The sequence below is a fragment of the Nymphalis io genome, chromosome 11 (genome assembly GCF_905147045.1).
Source record: "Nymphalis io chromosome 11, ilAglIoxx1.1, whole genome shotgun sequence".
Taxonomy (NCBI): domain Eukaryota; kingdom Metazoa; phylum Arthropoda; class Insecta; order Lepidoptera; family Nymphalidae; genus Nymphalis; species Nymphalis io.
The window spans coordinates 5838960-5862463 of record NC_065898.1 but is presented as its reverse complement, the minus strand read 5'-3'; the positions used below and the strand labels follow the sequence as shown (position 1 = coordinate 5862463).

Genomic DNA, 23504 nt, shown 5'->3' with positions numbered 1-23504 from the left:
TTTTAATCAACAAAAATGATACGTATGTTTTTATATTTATTAAATAAAATAATGATAAATAAATTTTACCTAAATAGAGTAGTACTTTTAATAATAATTAACAAAGTTAAATATGTTAGATGAAATAAACAAGTATATGCTACTAATGTTTTTCGAAACTGCTATATTATGTTTTGTAAATCTTCAAGTCGTGGCTTAGCGTGAAGCTTAACATAAAGTATGGCTTTGTGTTATATGAATTGAGATTGGCAAGATAGATGATATGATGTTGATAGGTGTCTTAAGATTAATACGTTTATTAAACGCGTTGATTAGGTATACTTTAGTGTTAATAATCTACTTAGATTATAATTTATTACTAGCTGATCCCACGGTTTCACCCACGTTGGCCTGGGGAAGATATGCCCATCCAATCCTAACTATATTATAAAAAAAAACTATAAAAGAGATAGATTGCCTATTGCTTGTTGTTTTTGTCTAGAAATCATTATCAAAAATATACGCAAAAGCCTTGCAAAGGAGCAAACGAATATTAGCGAGTATTCTAACGTAGAAGCCCGAAGGTGATTCTTATGTTCGAAATTAAAAACTGGCGTAACCGAATTAAGCCTTTGTTCTTAACATCATATTAATTGTATCATAACCTTGCACGCGAATGTTTTTTTATATATATTTTTATTTACAAGAAAAGATTTTCTTGATAAAATATAATAAGAGTAATTAATTAAGGGGTTTATGTTTTAATTAAAAAATAAAATAATTACATTTTATCTTTAGATTATTTATCAGGCTATTTCTTCACATATGTTTTTTCTTTTTTATATAAAATTTCATTTTTTTATTGTGTTATCAACTTGATATTTCATTTCAATGCAGGTTGTCAAGTTATTATTAATTATATTAATAATAAATAGTTTATAATAGTAAGTGTTGGTTTTTATTGCCTGTATATAAAATTAAATAATATTACGAGGAATTACGCAAGTATTGTCATTATAGAAGATAGGATTTGACTTGATATTCATGTGCTTAATTTCTGTTTATAATTCATCTCGTGCTTTTCGGTGAAGGAAAACATCGTGAGGAAACCTGCATGTGTCTAATTTCATCGAAATTCAGCCACATGTGTATTCCACCAACCCGCATTGGGGCAGCGTGGTGGAATAAGCTCCAAACCTTCTCCTCAAAAAGGGAGAGGAGGCCTTAGCCCAGCAGTGGGACATTTACAGGCTGTTACTTGATATTAAATAAGTAACAACAAGCTTTAAATAAAAAATAATTTTGTATAAAAGGATCTCAAACTGTTATACAGACAATAATAGCAGCTCAGTCTTATTCCTTATTAATGTTCAAAGTTCAGAATTGAAAAAAAGAAAAAGGTTTTACGTTTACTAGTGCTAATGAACGTTGATAAATGGATTTTTTATACATTCGGATTCGATTTAAACTGAACTTTATATGTAAGGATATAAAGTTAAAAGTATAATTATAAACTGTAACAACGAGCGTCACAATCCAGGGAAAAACAAGATTGATAATTCACCTCCAGCTCGCCTCTAAATTTTCTTCTAAGGACACTCCACTTATTCCATTAAGAAAAAAATAATTCACATGCCACTTAAACTGTTTCTGATGTAAGTACATGTATGTCTGTAATTCATGTATTAGACAAATCAATAAAATGTAATAGTTCTTGTATTGAATTATTTTTACATGAAACTTCAAATAATACTAAGTTGGTCTTCATTTTGCGACGATATCTTATGCACTTTTTTAATAAGAAAAAATATAAAACTTGAATATTTTTTTTCGAATTAAAGCCTTCTTTTGTCATAAAACTCTGTACAATCAACACGCAACAGTTTCATATCAATCGGATTAGTATATTTTACGTGAATCAGATTTAAACAAACCAAATAACACACGTACTTTCTTCTTTATAGTTTTAACATGATTTTATGTTTAAAGATCTGACCTTCAAAGTAATATTACTAAATAAATACATTTGAGTTGTAGAGAAGGGGTTAAAACTTAATCTGATTAATAAATAATTAAAACGTGCAGTTACACGCTAGGGTAATTGACACTTTCTGTCTTATCCCAACGAGGCGTAATATTTAAAAAGCAATTAAGTTACGATATAATATTTTCAAATCTTTTGCGATTTATATTTAAAAAAAACGTGTAACTGTTACTTTGTTAAAAATATGATACCTAAGCTTGGAGCCAATGCCTGCTCGCTCGCTGCTCGAACGCGGGTTTGTGGATGATTTTATTTCATGACATATTTTTTCTCACGTTCTACACACCAAAGCCGACCCGCCCGCCTATGTCACCTAAAGCCGCCGGGCAATTAAACGATTGTGTAAGCAAACCGTCGGCATGCCGGCAACATGTCGCTGAGCAACACGCGTTACCGCATGTTGCCAACAAGATTATATACATAAAGGCCGCTGGGTTGTGTCAGCGGACTGTGTCAGCAGGTCGACGGATTATAGACACAAATTAAATACATGAAAGTTCAGGAAAGCCACGCACGCAAACTGCCAGCATGCCGGTAACATGTCGCTGAGCAACACGCACTGCCGCATGTGGCCGACATGATTATATACATATAGGCCGCCGGATTGTATCAGCAGGTTGATGGATTATAGACACAAATTAAATACGTGAAAGTTCAGTGCGTATTTGAATCCGCAATGGAAAAAAAATCATCCATTCTAACCACTGGGTCATCTCGGCTCGTAAAATGAGCTAACAACTTTAATAAAGGTAAAAATAAAGAGCTCTTTAGAGAGAAAATACTTGCTCTTTATTTTTACCAAAAACATTAATAAAAAAACTTATAAAAACGATATTCAAAATAAAATACGTTACCTGACTTCAAAAATGAAGAAATTATTAACATTGCCTTATTTTATTATTCAGGTTTGTAAACTCAACGATAGCTCTGACGAAAAAAATCGGACTAAAAAATTGTCTGCTTTTTATTATTTATATTATTTAAGTGTAAGTCAACTTTTTTTGGTTTGGTTATTTGTTTAATTTTTGATACATATCACAAAATTAAGCGCATTCTGTCATATTATATTTTTGAATAAGATCATATCAAGTATCATGTACTCAATTAGTGACCCGCCCCGAGTTCGTCCAGTTTAAACAATTATCTTTTTACGCCAATAATGAATTTTATGAAAAAAAATGTATACCTTGTGTTACTTTAATACAATTTAAGTAGGGATCTCTGATTTTTTTAAAATAAAAAATAGACTATGGTACTCGCTGATAATGTAGCTTTAAACAGGTAAAAGAAATTTTAAAATCAGTTACATAGATTTTGAGTTTACCCGTTACAACAAACATACAAAAAATCAAATCTTTTCTCTTTATAATATTAGTATAGAAGTATAAATATAGATAAAATTTTAAAGCACTGTCATGGTTCTAAATCATAGCCACATAGATCTAGCTTCTGAACGAATGTTATATTTACAAAATGAAGCATCATTCGTGTAGCATACTTAATTGAAGTTGAACATGAGGTTTCGCTCTAGTTGATAAAGTGCTTCAGAGATCTAATGTGATGTAATATACTTACTAGACACAGTTCTGACAAATGATGCCATTATTTTTATTTATTTTTTAAATACATTATATATCGATATTTTTTACGACATCAAAAACTTTTTGATCGTGGAATTATTTAATGTACAACGTAATTAAAGATATAAATATTGTTATAACTATTTTATCTATTTTAATATTGAAAAATAAAAAATGGTTTGTATAATTTAATTATAATAGTGCAAATTAATTTTTTGTGATGTATTATTTAAGAAATGTGGAATTGTTTTTATTCCAAATAAATACAAAAACAAAATACAATATTAAAAATATAAAAATATCTAAGATACATAATAATGCGCTCTTGTCGTTAAGTAGCAACATTTTCCAGACAAACATGGTTTCGAATTAAAGTCAGTATAAAATAGAATGTAGTTTTTTTTTTTTATAGAATAGGAAGGTGGACGAGCATATGGGCCACCTGATGGTAAGTGGTCACCAAACGCCCTTAGACATTGGCATTGTAAGAAATGTCAACCATCGCATATAGCCAATGCGCCACCAACCTTGGGAACTAAGATTTTATGTCCCTTGTGCCTGTAATTACACTAGCTCACTCACCCTTCAAACCGGAACACAACAATATCAAGTATTGCTGTTTTGCGATAGAATATCTGATGAGTGGGTGGTACCTACCCAGACGAGCTTGCACAAAGCCCTACCACCAGTTGCGTGAGTGAGACTCACCTACAGTGAGTTATATATACGTATATACATAATTTTACTATCACCATTATAACATATTATATAATATAAACATATAATATATAAAAGCAATTAACTACGTAGATAACGGTAACATGTGTTAGACAAACTTAAAATGAACATTTAATGTGAAATGATGAAGCCTCACACACAGTTGACAAGCCGCGTCCGACTGTCAGTTCATACTGTATTAACTGTGTTAGCAGTTGTCACTAGGAATTTAGTTGCCACCATTTTATACCGTCAGTTTCTGTACCTAATGGAGTAAAATCTATAGCACCTTACGAATTATAAATTATGTTCCGATTTCACAATTTAGATGGTGAGGGATATAATCGCAAGAAAACCTGTGTCAGATAAAAATCTGTCATATGTATCCTCTTAGAACAGCAGACATTTACATTTACTTTACTTTATTTACAATTAAAAAAATATTGACAAATTTTATGAGTATATAATAAATATATAAAGCTATGAAGTACATATGAAGTTTTATAAGACTCCGCAATGTGGAAGTATCAGATTCACTTGCCCTTTGAGTGAGCCCTGTAATTGGATACACATAGGACTCAATTTATTAACTTAATTGATTTAGAAATCGAGAGTAGCTAGCGTCTTTTTTGTAGCGTAGTTAAAAAAAATCATAATGAATTGTTGAGTTTGTTGAAATGGAATTCTGTTGTGTGTGTTAATGATGAAAATTACTTATAAACTATATAATAAATTGTAAAGTTGATAATATTTATTTAAAAAAATAAAATAATAAAAAATGTTTGAACAATTGACGTACGACTTAGTATCTACTCATTCATTCAATCTACTACCACACAATCTACCCACGATAATTAAGTAAAGTTTACGCCGGATTAAATAACCTTTAAAATTTTCTCCCCCTTTTTAATCTTGATATTCGCATACTGAATACGAAATGAATTGCAAACATTGCAAAAATTACATAGTTGAATAACTATCATTTAATTTTAACCTGAGCCGAGATGGCCCAGTGGTAAGAACGCGTGAATCTTAACCGATGATCGTGGGTTCAAACCCGGGCAAGCACCACTGAATTTTCATGTGCTTAATTTGTGATTAAATTCATCTCGTGCTTTACGGTGAAGGAAAACATCGTGAGGAAACTGCATCTGTTTAATTTCACTGAAATTCTGCCACATGTGTATTCCGCCAACCCGCATTGGAGCAGCGTGGTGGTATAAGCTCCAAAACCTTCTCCTCAAAAAGAGGAGAGGAGGCCTTTAGCCCAGCAGTGGGACATTCACAGGCTGTTACGGAATTTTAACCTATATAATTTAATGATTATTTATTAGATGTATATATATACATTCGAACTTATCACAATAAAATGTCTGTTACGTGAAAAAAAATTGTTTAATTAATATAATTATTAATCTATTTGTTTCAATAGAGAACAGTAAACAGCGCATACTTGGCCGCTGTTTCTCTCTATTGAAACAATTAAACAATACCAAATAGCAAATGTACCTACTGTTCTATATAATATCAAATATACTTGAGCGATCAAATAATCAATTTTACAGCAAACATGTTTGATATGGCGTTTACAAAGTGTGTTTATCGAAGATACTGCATTCAGTAGCTCAGATGTGAGTGCATTTTTATACAGGTTGCTGCGTCTCACACAGGTTAAGGACATGCCTAAATGGTCATGCAAGGCACTTGCTTTCAGGCATGTTCTTAATTTTAAGGCTTCTTGTATATGATGCCGAAACCGCAATGGCACCGGAACACAAGTTAATGAAAAGAATTAAATCGCACTGTTTTATCACATAACAACTTCATCTCATGCTCTAAATTAATCAGTAATTAACATTAAATTTCTTTCATAATAATATTTATTTATGAAATTACCAGTGAACTTTGCAATGAGACCATTATTTTAATCCCTAAAGGCAGGCAACACACCTGCAAGTCCTCAATTGTTGCATTTGTCACATTCGGTGGTAGTCACATTCCATCAGGTGAACCGCCTACCCATTTGTACCCTCTAACATAAAAAAAACTTCACGCCGGTGCTGTACCGCAGCGGCAATTACGTGGCAGCGGTGTCGTGCCGGTACGGCTCATATGCAATTTTTATATGTTTACATTATCTAGTGGTCCGGTGCGTTTTACCGGTGGTAGTAGAGATTTGTGCAAGCTCGTCTGGGAACTAAGCACTCATCAGATATTCTACCGCAAAACAACAGTACTTGGTATTGTTGTGTTCCGGTTTGAAGGTTGAGTAAGCCAGCGTAATTACAGGCACAAAGGACATAACATCTTAGTTCCCAAGATTGCTCAACTTATAATTCAATTCAAACACTCTTATGCATTAAACGTAAACTTTGCGTATTATTAATATTTAATATTCTGCTAGAGTAAAAATAAAAATTTAATTTACTTTTAACTTCAACAAGAATACTTGATTTTTTTATTACTTTACCTAACAGGTGTCGAGAAAGCCTGTTAAATAGGCCAAGGCCGCACGTTTTACCTATGTAAATACTTGTCTGTTTCAGACTCCTTTACACTTCCTACTTTTATTTCCTAGTCTTTTTATTACGTTTACTTTTATTTCCTATTCCTTATTATATCCAGCTAGCTTTACTACGAACTGCCATTGACTTCGCTGTAAAATTGTCACCAATTGTTATTATAAGTAGGATATCATGAAACATATAAAATGAAATATTACAAATCAGAAACCTTTCAATTTCTTATTTCCTTAAAACCTTTGTTAATTTCTGTTGATATGAAAATGATTGAAGCATTTGAAGGGCCGGTTGGCGTGGTTGGTATATACTTGCCTTTCACGCCAAAAGTTGTAGGTTCCAGCCGTATGGTGCTGGAATCGGCGACGGCTAATGAAAGGGAGAGTGACTGGTTAAAGGTTGAACGATGCGACTGCAGGTGACAATTGGAAAGACACGATCAAAATGTGTGAAAGGATTTAAGGCAAGGCCTATGATGCTAAAGCGAAACTATCTTTACTGATGTCTAAAAATATGAGACGGTACTAAGCTCTTTAGTTATGAATGTATAAAAAAAAAAACATTTGTAAAAGTATGTTTATTGAAGAATATTATCATAAATTATAAAAGAAAAATATATTAATATTACGAACTAATATTATTATAAAAGAAAAAGGTAATAATCGCCAAAATTACGCTATTTAAGGCGTACTGCCAAACTTTCTATTCATGCAGTCTGTGGACATCTTACACTAAAAAATCGCTCAACGCTCTTCGTGTTCAATATAATAATGGGTTTAGGATACTGTTGGGTCTGCCTCGATTCTGTAGTGCTTCAGAAATGTTTGCACAAGCACGCACAGATGATTTCTATGCGATCATGAGAAAAAGATCTGCATCTCTGATACGTAGAATCAGAGACAGTACCAACACTATCCTAATGATGATTGCAAATGACGTTAATGGCTATATGATGAGGCGGATGATCCAGAAGTCATTGTAATCATCTGGTTTATGCGCCTCGTACATAAACAATTATTTTTACTTAATTTCTAGTCGTATATATATATATATATATAAAATTGTATTTGTTATGTGTTTAATTAATCTATAATTCTTATATATTTTAATTGTAATTTTTATGATTCTAATTTTAATTTTAATTATTAATGAATGTTCAGTAATTATAAATATGTAATCTGTAGACAGTTATGGGCCTCGATGCCTGAATAATAAAGTTATTATTATTATTATATTACGAACATGAGACAGAACTTCATGCTCGAAATTTCTAATCACACGAATATCAAATAATACACTTCGATAAATCTTTAGAAAATAGATTTGAACTCAATTAAAATAATAAAAACAAAACTATGTATATTATAAATACTCATAGAAGGTAAGCAAGTCGTTAAAAAGTCTACCAATAAATGGAATTGGATGACGTAGACTCTTTGATGTCGTATCACGTTACAAAGTTGAGTTGTAAAAAGCTCTTTCAAAAGTAATTGCAACAAAAGTAAGACATGATAATCCTTTTAGTCTCTTACAATCGCCATACGGACATTAGAAACGATTTTTTATTAAATAAACTTTATTAATTATCCCGGCACATAAGCTGTATCCGATTCGGTAAAATGTTTTCATAGAGTGGAAATTGAAAAGTGAGTTTTCACAGGCATAACGAACGGTGATCAAAATGATTGATTTTTGATATTATTTATTAATAATAATTGATATTTCTAAGGATATTTTACCTCAAACACCTACGTAAAGGTAGGTGGTATATATTTTTAATCGACTAATTTCGATATGTAAATTTATGGCTGTATCTACTCTAGGTACTACATATAATTTTGTATGTTTTGTTTTTTTACTATTAAATGAGTTTAAGGCGTAGTAAAAGAATTTCATTTAATTTTTATTACGCACTAAAAGAGTAATAATTTAAAATATACTAATAAAAATTTATGACTTGAAATTGAATGAAAAAAGGACATGAAACAAATATTTATTTTTTTACGACTTACTTAATCCTTTTCCATATTTACGAGCATACTATGACGCGATTTTTTATCAATTGAATCTGGTTTTACTTTTCATCGGATATCTTTTTATCCAGTCCAGTATTTGACTCGTAAAATATTCGCTCAATTCTATCCGCTTATTGAGGAAGGTAGCTGTGAGCCACACTCGCCTACGACTCAACGGCAAAATATTGAGTTACGTTATTCAAATAAATTATTTAAATTTTCTTTTATTCCAATTGAGATTAAATATAATATATCCTATTTTGACTATAGTTTACAAGTCGCATATCGTAATACTCTGATTTTTTTTTGGGTTCAACTTAATACATTTATTTTCTTATTATACGTATATTTTATATGTCACAATAGATATATGGTATAAAGCAAAATTGCTATTATTTTATTTTATTTTCAAAAGTAAATCCAGTTCAAAGTTAAAAATAAAGTATTGCTTGTATAGCATTATATTTTCATGGGCCACGTCTGGTTAAAAATAAAAGTTCCCAGATAGAAAAAATATACGAAATGGCCTCGTCTAATCTTTACATTTCTTTAAAATATCAAAGTAAATAAACTCATTATACTTATTGAGACAAAAACTGGATAATGAAATAATTATATTTACAAATAATCGAGAGCAGCTTTTTGGGACTTTTATAAAACTCTTACGTTTCACTTTGATAACGAGTACGCTTTAGCTTTTTTAGCTTTTTGAATCACATTTTTGTCGTGGAATTATTTACAGTTATCCACGGAGAAAGTCTTATAAAAAATCAAGAGAAACGATTTTTCTTTCAAATTATTGTTTTTGTGATAAAACATGAAGAAATTTATAATTATAACTAAAATTAGGAAATTTGAAATTCTAAACAGACATGATCATTGCGCATTTTAAACGAAGATAAACTCTCAGTTACAGCCCTGAACATGCACCGATGAGTTTTCATACGCTTCATTTTTCTTTGATCTTCTTCTTAACTGAGATTGGAGTAGTGTAGTGGAATTCGCTACAAACTTTCTTTTTAAAAGAAGAGGAGATTTTCGTCCAGCATTGGGACGTTTGGAAACTTTAGTTTACTTCTTCCGTACCAAAGAAGATAATAATTATATGTACAGTAACAGTACAGTAACAGTACAGTAACAGCCTGTTAATGTCCCACTGCTGGGCTAAGGCCTCCTCTCCCTTTTGAGGAGAAGGTTGTGGAGCTTATTCCACCACGCTGCTCCAATGCGGGTTGGTAGAATACACATGTTGCAGAATTTCAATGAAATTAGACACATGCAGGTTTCCTCACGATGTTTTCCTTCACCGTTAAGCACGAGATGAATTATAATCACAAATTAAGCACATGAAAATACAGTGGTGCTTGCCCGGGTTTGAACCCACGATTATCGGATAAGATTCACGCGTTCTAACCACTAAAAGCACAAACGAGTAACGACGAAGGCAATTAAAGCCTACAGGCGCCATCACGTCGCTTCTTTGCGAAGATTTACTACGAGTCTGCCGCATCAAATCTACATGGCTTTGGATGAAACTAAGAGCTTTATAAGCCATGAAGCTCATTATAGCCTATATATACAGTTAGTCCAGCAGCTAGAACATATTAATCTCAATCAATAGATGATAGCAGCTTAAAGCCGCCAAACACGACTGACTTCAAGTGCCTAATTTGTGTTTAAAATTTTATTTGGTGGTCAAGGAAAAATACATAGGAAACATACATATTTCACTCCAAGCCATCTCCTCCAGAGGAGAGGAAGTTGCTTAGCAGAGAGGGATATTTACAGGCTCTTTCTGAACTTACTTTACGTTTAGTTAATTTTTAAATTGCGTTTGTGATGGAATAAACCATAAATAAAATATACCTACCTCAGAATATTTTTATTTGATATGAGTTCTCACGCACTGTATAGAAATCAGTTTTGCATTATAAAGATATGCAAACACAAGCCTTTTAATGAAGTTTTTATTATTATTTATTTTTTAATTGTTTGAATAAACCAATGCTGAACTAACCCGAAATAATTTCCTTAATAAGCTGGTTGAACCACTTAATGTAAGTTAAAAGGTTCACTATATAAATAATGTCAATCAGTGAAAACGTACAATGCGAGCGTGCTCGAACATAAAACAACAAAAAAAACTATATAACAGGAACATTGTTAATAAAATAAAATAGGTATAAATAATATAGGTTTGAGAAATAGAAGACTACTTATACATTATTTTTAATTTGAAAAAATAAATGAAGCAAACAATAACAATAGCAAAACAACAAGCATATTCTATCAGCAAAATGCTTTTTTAGAAAATTTTCCACCATGTTCAAATGGAATACACAATTTGCAAAATTCCAGGATGAATGCTTTTAACACAAATTAAGCCCATGAAAACTCGATGTTATATGTCTAAATTTGAACCCAAGACCGATTATGACTCACATTTTCTATCCACTATTAAATATAAGCTGTAACAAGTAAACTGTAACAACGCCTTTACAGCAAACAAAACCCCCACAAATACACGACAACTACATTATCAAAATAGTCTTTATTACACGGAAAGTTAAAGCTTGTGCACACTAAGTTTATTCAAAGGGCATGCGCAGTTACTCTTAGTGAGTTTGGCGCTACCTTCCCACAGTATCTAACTGGCACTCTTAACCTCCGTGCGTACAATCGGGAGGAAACATTTTTCGACTTTTCCTCTAAACCACCGAGTGTTATATGTAAGCATAAAAGTAGAAAAGCATGCAGATGTGTGTTTAGAGAGATCGAATCTAATATCTTCGAAACTTAAGTGTGCGTGTTTTATATAGTTCCAGGGTAAGTAATGCCTAACCTGTAGCTTTTATTTTTACTTAGTAATATACCTGTTGGATATTGCATGAGTGCTTGGCGTAGCGCTTAATATTAAACATTACAATTTTTTTATTAAAATTTCCAGGTGTCATGCTTAGAATATTAAGTTGATTAAAATATTTACAATATTTTAATTTTAAAACTTTTGATTTCTTTAAAACCTAAAGACAAGAAATGCTTAAATTAAGTGATAAAATAAATATAGTACTAATAAATAATATTGAAAGGAAGTATTACATTATTCTTCGTTAGAATCCTTCAGAGGCTTACTGTGAGCTTATCATTACTTGCTGTTAAGTTACAAGTTATTGCTCATTTTCACTCGACCTCTAAAACAATTTATTTACAAACGAACAATTCGTTATAGCACAACAGTTTCTTACCTTGAAGATAAGATTATCAACAGCGTATACTATTAACGTCGTCATCAATTTACATGTAAACCAAATAATGAGACAAAATAAAGCGATATAATTATTATTAACGCCATCATTGTTTAGGATTAGCAGGCTACATAGTGTCTTTGACCTTTTCGCAATAATATTTTTTTATTTTAATATTTTAGGAAGGCGGGTAAATAAGCTTTATGATGGTAAATCACCACCGCCCATAGAAATTGGCACTGTAAGAAATATTAACATTTCTTTGATTCGCCAATGCCACCAATTTTCAAAACTAAAATGTTATATCCATTGTGATGTTACACTAGCTAGTCGGTAGAATATGTGATGCGTGGGTGGTACCTAACCAGACGGGTTTGAACAAAGCCCTACCAAGTAAGCAAAGACTTATATGCAATAAGATGAAATTGGTACTATGAGGATCCAAGTAATACTTTCTCAAAGTGATGATTATTGATGTAGCATGTGTCGGCGCGAGAACAATACCCTCATTTAGATCTTAGTTCATTTATTATAGTTCATAGTATTATTTCTAAATCTATATATAATAATATATTTATACATACTTTTTATTTACAACTCTCTAATGTAATATTTTGCAAGTGCTTCTGTTTGTTTTTAAGTTCGTTTTATTGTTTGCTTGAGAAAATAACGATTTAAATAATTTAGTCCTAGATGGAAATTTCTTTACTTTTTTGAACGTAAAATTTATGCCTAGATAAAAGGAAAACTAAACTAAACACACCGTAATATTATTAATTGCGTTTTTTTTTATTCAAAGAAAATTAAATTAATTATGGTAATTTATTTTCAGCTTACTTTATATTTCTATTTAATCTTGAACTGTACTTAATATGATTTTATTTTATGAGAATTAATTTAAGGTACTTATAAATATTTATTTGCAGGATTAAAAAAAAATTTTAGGCGTATTTTTGTAACGTTAAACGGTTTTTTTTAAACGGGTGGACTGATGATGATGCCATATGTATTAAAAACTATGGTGAGCACAAACACAGATGCACTCTCAATTTTCTCATTCTCATACGGCAAATCCGACACGACCGGAAAGTGTTCAGGCGTAGAACCAACGGCTTTACGTTCTTTCCGATGCGCGGGAGTGTATAAACTTCCAATTTCTAGACTCTGGGCTCCTAATGAGAATAAAGAAAAACTAACTTTTTATTTGGCCGACCTGGGATTTGAACCCAAACCGATTCGATGACCACTTGAAAGAAATAAAGGCAATTACGTATATATTTTATTTAATATATATATATATATATATATATATGTTTTATGAAAATAATGATGTATACTTGTGAATAGGATTTACTTAACTCATATCGATTTATACAACTTCAAGACTCACCTTTATTTAGAAATTAGAAAGATTCAAGAATAACCTAACGTACTATGTACTTAGCATTTAATTGTATAGTAAATAATAGTTCATCTATAAATATAGATATTGCTTATTAAAATATATACTACGTTTATTTGTGGTTTCTTGTATTTCGATATCACATTGTATATTGCACATTTTTTTGTTTGTTGCGTGATAAAAACTATTTAGCATAAAGCAAATGAATTTGTAAGGCTTGAAATTATGATTATTCAAATGAAAGTCTTATTATTAGCGTAGTTATTAGTTGTGTGTATATTTTTAAGAGGATTTTTCTAATTTTTTTTTTTTGTAAAACCTGAACCTTCTGTGTCTGTTTTTCGATGTTTACGAAAGTTATTAGAATTCCACCTATTTGCATACTTAAATTGAACATACTAAGAAAGTGCACCTTTGACCTTTGATGATTCATGTATTAATTTCGGTTTTATTTTATACATGATTACTGAAAACAGTAAACGAAATTATATTATAATTATAAAGAGATTTTTAATCGATTTGTATTTTAGTATTAGTAAATAGAAGTTCTCAATTTGGAAATAAGTGACATATTACTTAACTACATTACCTAACTACTTGAAAAAATAAATAAAAAAGTGTCGTGATTCGCAAGCAATTGTAATAAAGCGATTGTTTTTTTTCATCTAACTCCTGTTCTCAGGAGAGAAAATTTAAATAAGGTTTTATATCTTCAATTTCTCCTTAATCTTTTTGTATAAAACGTAAAAAAAAGCTTGGCTTTATAAATCAAACTAAGCCCAATCATAGTAGATCCTTCATTATCCTTGACCTCAATGATGGTTAATTAATCAAAAGTTATACAAACGGTGTGTTAAGGTCACCTAGTAATTACTTCGCAGACTAGTAAATCGTTTTAAAGTGAAGTTGATTGTATTTAATTACATAAAGAAATTTTCAATAAGGTCTTTACAAAGTTAAAATTGTCCTTAGGAATAAAAATAAGGATATTTTTGAGTTACTTTAAATTAGTTTAAACATCTTAAGATATCGGCCTACTTACATTACACCCTGTAACTTTATTGTTTTTTTAAGAACAACTAAAATTGTGATATGAATAAGTGAATTGTATTAATTACAAAACCAAACAAAACGAACTTTACAATGATCTCGTTATCTTATGAAAATAGTATTTTATCATCAATCTACTTCTATTATTATGAGGATCACTTTGATATTACATTATAAGTAATAACAAAAAAGAGTGCGTTAAATAAATGAAAAGTCACAGTATTAAAATGTCAAAATCATTTCATTATTAAAATGTAACGATTTTGACATTTTTGTGACATTGACGTTAGAAAGTTGTATGTGTAAAATGTTGTACTCAAAATCGATTTTGACATAATTTTTTCAAATTGTCCGTAGAAGATGAATTTCAAAAGTCTAATCTCTTTTTTGAAAAGTAGTTTTAATTTGGATAAAATGCTCGTGAGATTTAAGCGAAAGTTCAGATAATTCAATCAAAACTTTATATTGCCTTCGTTAGCTGGAAGTTTGTGTGAGTGTAAATTGCGTGAAACGATTTAAAACATTTGCTTTGGCGGTGAGAGCTACAAAGCGCTAAATGTAACAAATTTTTCTGGGGAGTTATTGTATTCTATTATAATATCTGCATCGGATTTTATTACGTGAATTTATAATTAATAAGCTTTAGTTCTACTAGTTTGTATTCTGACGGTTTTTATTTGCTGTATAATATTATACAAAAGTATGAAATTCACGCTCCCATAGGCTAAATTTAAATTAGGTAAAACTGCGAAGTGCAGCTTCTTCTATAAGTTTTATTTATATATTACTTTAGTCGTTTTTTTCAGTTAGGCATTACAAAAAAGTCTTCTTATTTATTTGTATTCGTATTATTTATTTTATCTGCATTAACTGCTGCTCATAATTGATGTCATGAAGCATGTAAAATTATATTTAATATTATTAAATTTAAAGTTCAGTTAGGTTGAAACAAAATACGTCTAGTTTGAAAGAAAAATTAAAAAAACTTTTATTATTTTTCAGACTTGAAAATTGAATTAATTATATTTTAGCCTATGAAAACAATTTTATATAAAGTGTTAAATAAAAGACTTGGTAATAAATTACGAAATATTCCAGTTTTAGTATGTTGTTAGCGGTCACGGTGGGAACCACATGTAGAGATGAAAGCACTGTGGAATAACGTCGTTCAAGAATACAGGCATAGCTTAATATATTTTCGTAATTTTCGTTAAAAATGAAAATAGCGAGCCCATTCGTCCTATAGTTAAAGCGACAGCTTCGTGCTTTTAGGCCACTGTACTAAAAAAAAAGGATAGTGTCCTTCTATGACAAGAGAACCATCCCCGGAAATTCTGATCAAAATTATTCAAAAAAGGATCCCTAGGATCTGCTTGACAGTACAAAATAAATATGAATATATATATATATAAATAGGATTTTATTTTTGCAGTTTGCGTTCATTCTACATTGATGAAAGAAATGATCAAGTTTGTAATGAAGCCTTTAGTTATTAATATTTTGTCCAACTATTTATCTCTCAATATTTATTATTTTATTTTTTCTTCCTTACTAAATAAACAATTATTGAGCTCGGAAAACATGTATTCGTTGTTTATTACAGGCTATGATTATCTTAATAATAATATATTACTATTATTTTCTTTAAAAATATTGGCCTCAATATACTCCTGGCTTTATTTTATAAAGCTAAGTGTATTATTAATTTTAAAACATTCTATAACATATTACATAAATATTTTGATATATTGTTTTTATTCATAATTAATTATGAATAAAAACTTAAATAAACTATACATTACACATACTATTCTTCCATTAAAGGTTTAATAAATGTATTCAAGGCGCATTTGTTTTAAAATTACTCTTTTAAATTTTTTTCGAATATTGCTTGTTCATATCAATTTGAAAATTTATAATCATAATAAACCTTTGAATAAATATACTTTTTAAATCTGCCAATTTGTTTCAATAAAAATGAGATTTGAAATTTTGTTCCATTAGTTCGTTTATTCGTTTTATTTTTATTATCTATAAATCATAATAGAATCATTTTATGCAATTGTTAAAATAGATCAATTGATTATAATTGCTTATACACGAATATATTTTGCTTTCTGGAGTTTTAGTTTTAATTAAAAATTGTTATATATTTTCTGAAGCTATATTCTGGAAATTAATAATATTCCTTTTAATAACTAATTAAAAAATATTTATATACCAATTATTATAATAAATATAACGACATCTCATCAATTACAATGTTTTTTTTTGACATAAATTGTTTATATTAATTTATATACATATTACGCGTATCCACTTGAGAACTAGGTAGGAAATCGAGTAATCATCAAATATTTTACAGACAATCAGCAATACTTAACATAAATTGTTGCGTTTCATTACCAGTGTAAGGAGACAAATATTAGTTTCCAAGGTTGGCGTGTAAGGGATGCTTAATCTGCCAATATCTATGGGCTGTGACAACCACTTACCATGAAGTGGCCCATAGGCCAGTATGCCTACCATTTTAAATAAGGATCTAGGCTAAGCCAGCTGTGGAAAATATTAGGTCCATATATATATATATATATTTTTTTTTGGGTATTTTGGAAGTTTCAACATATGATGAGTATGTTTTGGGTCCTTTTTTTTCGTTTCAAATATCTTAGAAAATATCAAGACAACTGCATGTTATAACTTTTCTTTAGTGTAATGGACGTCAGTGAAATTATAAAATACTGGCTGTGTGCGCGGTTTTACCCGCGTATAACTTAAAAAAATCACTAAGAGCAGACTTATAATACTCCAGTATATACAACATTCTTAGTATTATTTTCGCGGGATTTTAGTATATATTCGGTTTTTGCCACAACCGGATTTAGATAGGGCCACATACAATTGGAATCATACATGAGAAAAACAACATTCTCTTAAATCTGCTCCGACATACTTGAATGTCCCTGTGCTTTATTTATTGTGCGGCAACGATCCCTTCAGAGGTAATTGTGCCCTTATAAAACTAAAACGATTTTTTTTAATAAATACTTATTGTCAACTAACTGACTAAGTGGTTCATTTTTCGCCCAGAGAATCAGAATTGTTATTCAAAGGGTGGCAAGAATGCTAGTAGCATTCTTCATTTCCACGCGGTCACGATTTGTGTACTATTTTTAATTTATATTTATTTAAGGCTTTACATCACTTTTCAAACTAACCAACTAAGTATAAATTTAAGGAAATCGTAAAAGAAATATATATGCGGCAACAAAATGAAATACCTACCTAACCTATAAACTTTAACTTACAAATATATTTAAAAACCGAAAATAAATACAATATAAATAAAAAAAATATAAAAAGTATGTAGGAATATTTTCGAACAACCTATTATGTCAAATATATAAAAAGTACTAAAAACTTTTCGTCTATTTTCGGTTTTATCTCGATATCTTTCATAAGAATTAATATTTTATAAAAACTACAACAAACAAAACAAAAAATCAATTGCCTATCTATGCAATTAAAACATGTAATTTAAATAAAAACTAAATAACCTGTTGTAAGTGTAACTAGTCACAAAAAACACCTCCCAATACCAATCTTTTAGATTACTACAGGTATAGTGTGTCTTTAACAAATCGCTAGGGCCTTGAATATCGCAAAACGGACACCACCTTTAACGACGTCTGCCCTCACGTGTCGGTCCGCGTTCGGGTCTCACTCACATTGTCATCGTCGTAACTTTTAAAATATTTGTCCAAATGACATAGTGTGAAAGACAAAGTCTATCTACTTTAAATATCAAAAGAGATAAAAGTATTTGTTTCGATAGGAATCAATTTGTTAATACAAAATGTGCATTTTGGAAATAAATATCGAGTTTTATTGTATTTTCGATTCACTATTCTAGCGATAATGGCTTACAAATAAAAGATAGACATATGCTGTCACTGGCTTTTTTTTAGAACTATTTAAGAGATACATTTCCACTGTATGTTAAATTCGTATAACTCTTACGGTTATTGCAGCGTACGCCAGAATGGTTCGCAAATAGGAGATTTATTTTACGTGACACTTATTGTTATATATTGGCCAATTTAATCAGTAAGTGTATAAATAATAGCCTTAATATTATTTTGATATATGGGTTATATTATTGTAAAGTTTCATTAAAATCCATTCAGCAGTTTTTGCGTGAAAGAGTAACAAACATCCATACAAAAATTCGCGTTTATAATATTAGTAGGATGAATTTATACGAAAGTTCTATTATCACGTCGTTCTAACACGAACTTCTTTAAAACGTTTGCATTTTTTTTTATATAGAATAGGAAGGCGGACGAGCATATGGGCCATCTGATGGTAAGTGGTTACCAAACGTTACGTACATTGTAAGAAATGTTAACCATCGCTTACATCACCAATGCGCCACCAACCATGGGAACTAAGATGTTATGTCCCTTGTGCCTGTAATTACACTGGCTCACTCGCTCTTCAAACCGGAACACAACAATACCAAGTACTGCATGATTGCAATATTACTTTTAAAAAAAAGTTATGCTTGTATAATCAATAAATGTAATGGATCTTAAAATAATTAATAGCCCTTCTAGGTTGCACCTAAACTTATTAATCAACTAGAAAGTTTGCTCGTTATGGTAATATCGTAAACTATTATGAAATTATGATAAACTTTCCTGTGCCTGCCTATAATTTAAACTTTATACTACTCGATATCTTAATGATTGTTAAAGGATAAAATATGGTTTTAAAGTAGTATCATTTTATTTAAAAAATAAATCCATTTGAATGAATGAAATAAGTATGAAATGTATGAATAAGTGTACTTGTGATCAAATTATTGATGAATATATTTTTAAGGTGTTTTTTTTTATTATTGAGCATTACAATATATTTTGATTCAATGAAGAAATTATCTGGACTATTGGAGGCTTTACTATGAAACTGTACATATAAAAAATAGACATTAACATAATTCATATATTTGTTACAAGATCTCTAAAAATTTGTTTTAGGGAACTTTTCTTGAGCCGCAATTCTTAGAAACATTTTCTTTTTATTACGTCTTTGTAAAAGCCTGGCGACTTGGGTATAATTAGTCTCATTCTTATCAGTTTCCACCAGCTCGAAGCGAACTTTTCTTTCTTATCAATAAATTATTGTATTTCAGTTCTAACCATAGCTCTTAATTGCAACAACCAACCTTTGTTGTTTACCTTTTTTGTATTAACGTCACGGGTTAAGTGTCTTTGTACTAAATCAACCCGTTTTTTTATTGACGTTAGATAATTAATTTATACCTCCATTCAGAATGGGGAGGAAAATATGTAGGCTGTTGGCATTTTTATCTTATACCCATGCTTACGTGAAGTGTAGAGGTATATAGGTAGGTATATCTATCGCTTATTAGGTATAGGTCTATTGTTGATTATTCACCTTGCTGCCTGTTGTTACTTACCGAAGCCGACACTTACTACTAAAGAAGGCCAACCACCTCAAACGTTATCGCCATTTATTTCATTATTCGTCTCCCTCTTTCGGTATCACACTCTTGCAACCCTCGGGATATGTCCGCTTAGGCATCGTAGTAAAACAACCCAGCAAAACACAAATAGCATAAAAGGTGCAAACAATTTACTTCATTTATTATGACACGGTAGTTCTTTTGTTTGATCAGATAATGTATTTAAACACATCTCTTCTTGTAAGAAAAAAAAATCTTTATTCTACATTAAGCTTGGAATTCCCCCGATGCCAGTTTATTCTCATCAAGACAATTTGTTCAGTGAGTGGCGACGTGACACGTGACCTATCTTTATTATGGCTATAACAAGGATTTAATCAACAAGACAATATCATACAATGTGTTCTCATTTTTAGTGATGTCAATGGCAATTAATATAAGGTACCCCGTGAATTTGCGTATTCTGTTAAAACATTAGTTTTGTATTGTAAGCTGCATGCAAAATTTGCTGCTTTTAAAACATTATTTTGCTATCACGAAATGTATAAAGTAATAATATAAGTCGAAAGATTTAAGGAATGATAATTCAATAAATTTAATTTTTTTCTATATTATTGTTACAAATAATGTTAGATTTATAATCCACCAACCTTAACTTTAGTGAGGGCACGGTAGATATTTACTTTAACTACTTATAAATTGTATGTTATAAAACAAATAATAGAGCATTTATATAAAACCTCATTCAAATGTAAATCGTAATACCGCGATTTCATTTTCATGTATATAAAGAAAATAATTCAAGGCATTTTCGAGCAAATGTGTTTCGACGGCCTCTTACAAAATATCATCAAAATGCAATATACGAATTTTCTGCTGCAATTTGAATGTCATTTTACCAAAAAGCTATCTTCGCTCAAGCAAAACTATCTCCGGTTTGAGTGGTGGGATTGGGTTGACTTCCTTTTATATGCTTCGAATAATTTAATGCAGGATTATAGTACAGGATAATAATGTATAAGTCGTCATGTAATATTCAAGGAAAAAAAAATATATGGAAAACTGTTGTTTTTTGTACATCTTTCTCGGCAGAAGTAAAGGAAACTTGAAATGTGAAGTATGTTTCACGGACAATATTAACATTCATTACTAACGTCGATGCCGAGCAGGTAGGCGTGATTTGTAGATACTTGCCTTTCGCGCTGCAAGTCAAGGGTTTCGATTCCCATCCAGGACACACAGGACAGATCTGGGTGTAATTATCTATATAAGTATATATTTACAAAAGAAAAGTACTTACTATATGTAGTATAACAGTATTTTTTCATTTTAGACTTAAGATTCAACATCAAATATTTATAAATTATTAATAGCTTATACAAAATCGATCACTACATATTAATATATATGTAAACATGATCGATACATTTTTAATATACCTTTTTAAAAGAGAAAAAAAAAACTTAAAGACAGTCATATTCCATTTCATTCAATATGATGATACAACGTCAGCCAATTGAATCCTTTCTGTCAACATATCACAGTCAAATTGACTGGAATTTAAACAAAACGGTGTTCTATTTGTATATTAACATGTAAATAGCTAACATAGTCGTACAAATATTTGGTATAAAAATAGGAACGATATTTATATTATGATTTAAAAATTTCGGTAAAGTATTTATGCAAATAGAACGAATTTCTATCTTCAAGCGATATTAAATTTATGATATAAACAATAAATTATTCTACAAGCAAGCGTAATAGAGCTTTCCTTTGGTATTTATAACATATAGCAAGCGTAATCGAGCTTTCCTTTGGTATTTATAACATTTTTATTTAAGCTAAATTGTCTTAGTTATGCTTTAGTTAGGATTCTGACCCTCTAGTAGAGAAATCTTTGAGAGCATTTTCTTTCTTCTTAAACTTATCTTTATTATACGTCAGTGACTATACTTGTACAGTGGATAAATGGAAGTACTCACAATATAATAATATTATTACAAATTATGTAAAATTACAGTAATGAAATTGTATTATCTGACAACTATTATCAGGATATACTTTTACTAGTGGATATCAGTTGTGACATATTTACGAAGTCTCATAGTAGAAGAGCTCATGTAACCGAGCGTGTATGGCTCTATATCACATACGTCGGTTAAACACGGAGTGTTAAAAATAACTATGTGTTGCATATCATCTTCACTCAATAAAATACGAATATTTATATATCAAGCGCAGCGTAGGGCGTCCTCCAGCAGTCACTCCGATACCACAGGGTGCCTTCCTACTTCAGAAGGCTGTTAGGGGCATACCTCCGGGACCGAGTGGTCCTCTGGGAGGGGGGCGATGGGCGACTTGTCCGGCGTTGGGTAGGCTGCGGCGTTCCACGGGGTCGGTACTCGGCCCAATCCTGTGGAACGTCGGATTCGATTGGCTCCTTAGGGCCCCCATCCTTCCCGGAATGAGGGTGTTGTGCTACGCGGATGACATGATGAGGGCCTCCGCTGACTCGCTTCGTCGAAGAAGACTGGGGAGAAGGCGTCAGCGCTATACGCATCTTCTCCTCCCGCCCTAAGTGTTGCCGGGGTTAGGGGGTCTTTGTACCCTGAGAACCCCCTAGGATTTGGAGGCCTGCAGAGGCGAGCTAACCGTCGGGGCGTCACGGTAGTATGCGCAAGCGATCCCGTGACGCCCCTCGAAAAGGCGGTGTGGGTACCGCTGGTTTTTTAGTGGGTATTCTGGCGCATACTAGGCGCCGGCGAGTCCCACATACCCCCCCCCACTTCAAGTGGGGGAAACGCGTAAACGCGTTTCTCCAGCGAGAAAAAAAAGGGCGCCCTCCAGCCAGGTGGAACGATGACCTTAAAAAGGTGGCGGGCACCAACTGGATGCGGAAGGCGGAGGACAGGGAGCTTTGGCGCACCTTGAGAGAGGCCTATGTTCAGCAGTGGACAATGATTGGCTGTTGATTTGATTTATATATCATTAAACAGTATTTTTCTTTTAAGTTCAAGACAAGATTAAGCTTAGACTGGTATACTAGAAACTCACTTGAAAAAGTTTAATGGAACGATACAGTACCTGTTTCGTTCCATGTAAACTCAGAGTAACTCAGTACCAAACACGAAATTGATACAGGCTCATTACTTCTATAAAGCTGTCAGAAAGTAATAAGCGACATTGATTTTAAAATATTAACAGGGTAACAATTCAGACACAGTGTCTTAAAGCACTATTATAGTAGTGACGAAAAGACATATCAATAGTAGATTTGCAAACAATATCGAGCTGATATTCGGTACTCGACGTTTGGTCTATTTTATAGTTGTTTGAATATCGAATACTTAAATGTCAAAAATAACAAAACCGCAGAAAATTCTGATCATAATATTGCTAATCCGATAAAGCATTCGCTTTATCGGAAGGTAACGTGGGTTAATATTTTTTTAAGAAATCAAA

General features: G+C 31.2%; 1 protein-coding gene across 1 annotated transcript in view; it reads left to right on the top strand.

The window, feature by feature from the left end:
- The first annotated feature begins 11535 nt into the window (after positions 1-11535).
- LOC126771847 (synaptotagmin-15-like) overlaps positions 11536-23504 on the top strand; it is a 74429-nt gene continuing 62460 nt past the window's right edge. The window contains exon 1 of the mRNA XM_050491987.1: positions 11536-11680. The gene's annotated coding sequence lies outside the window, so the exon portion shown is untranslated. The remainder of the gene's footprint in view (positions 11681-23504) is intronic.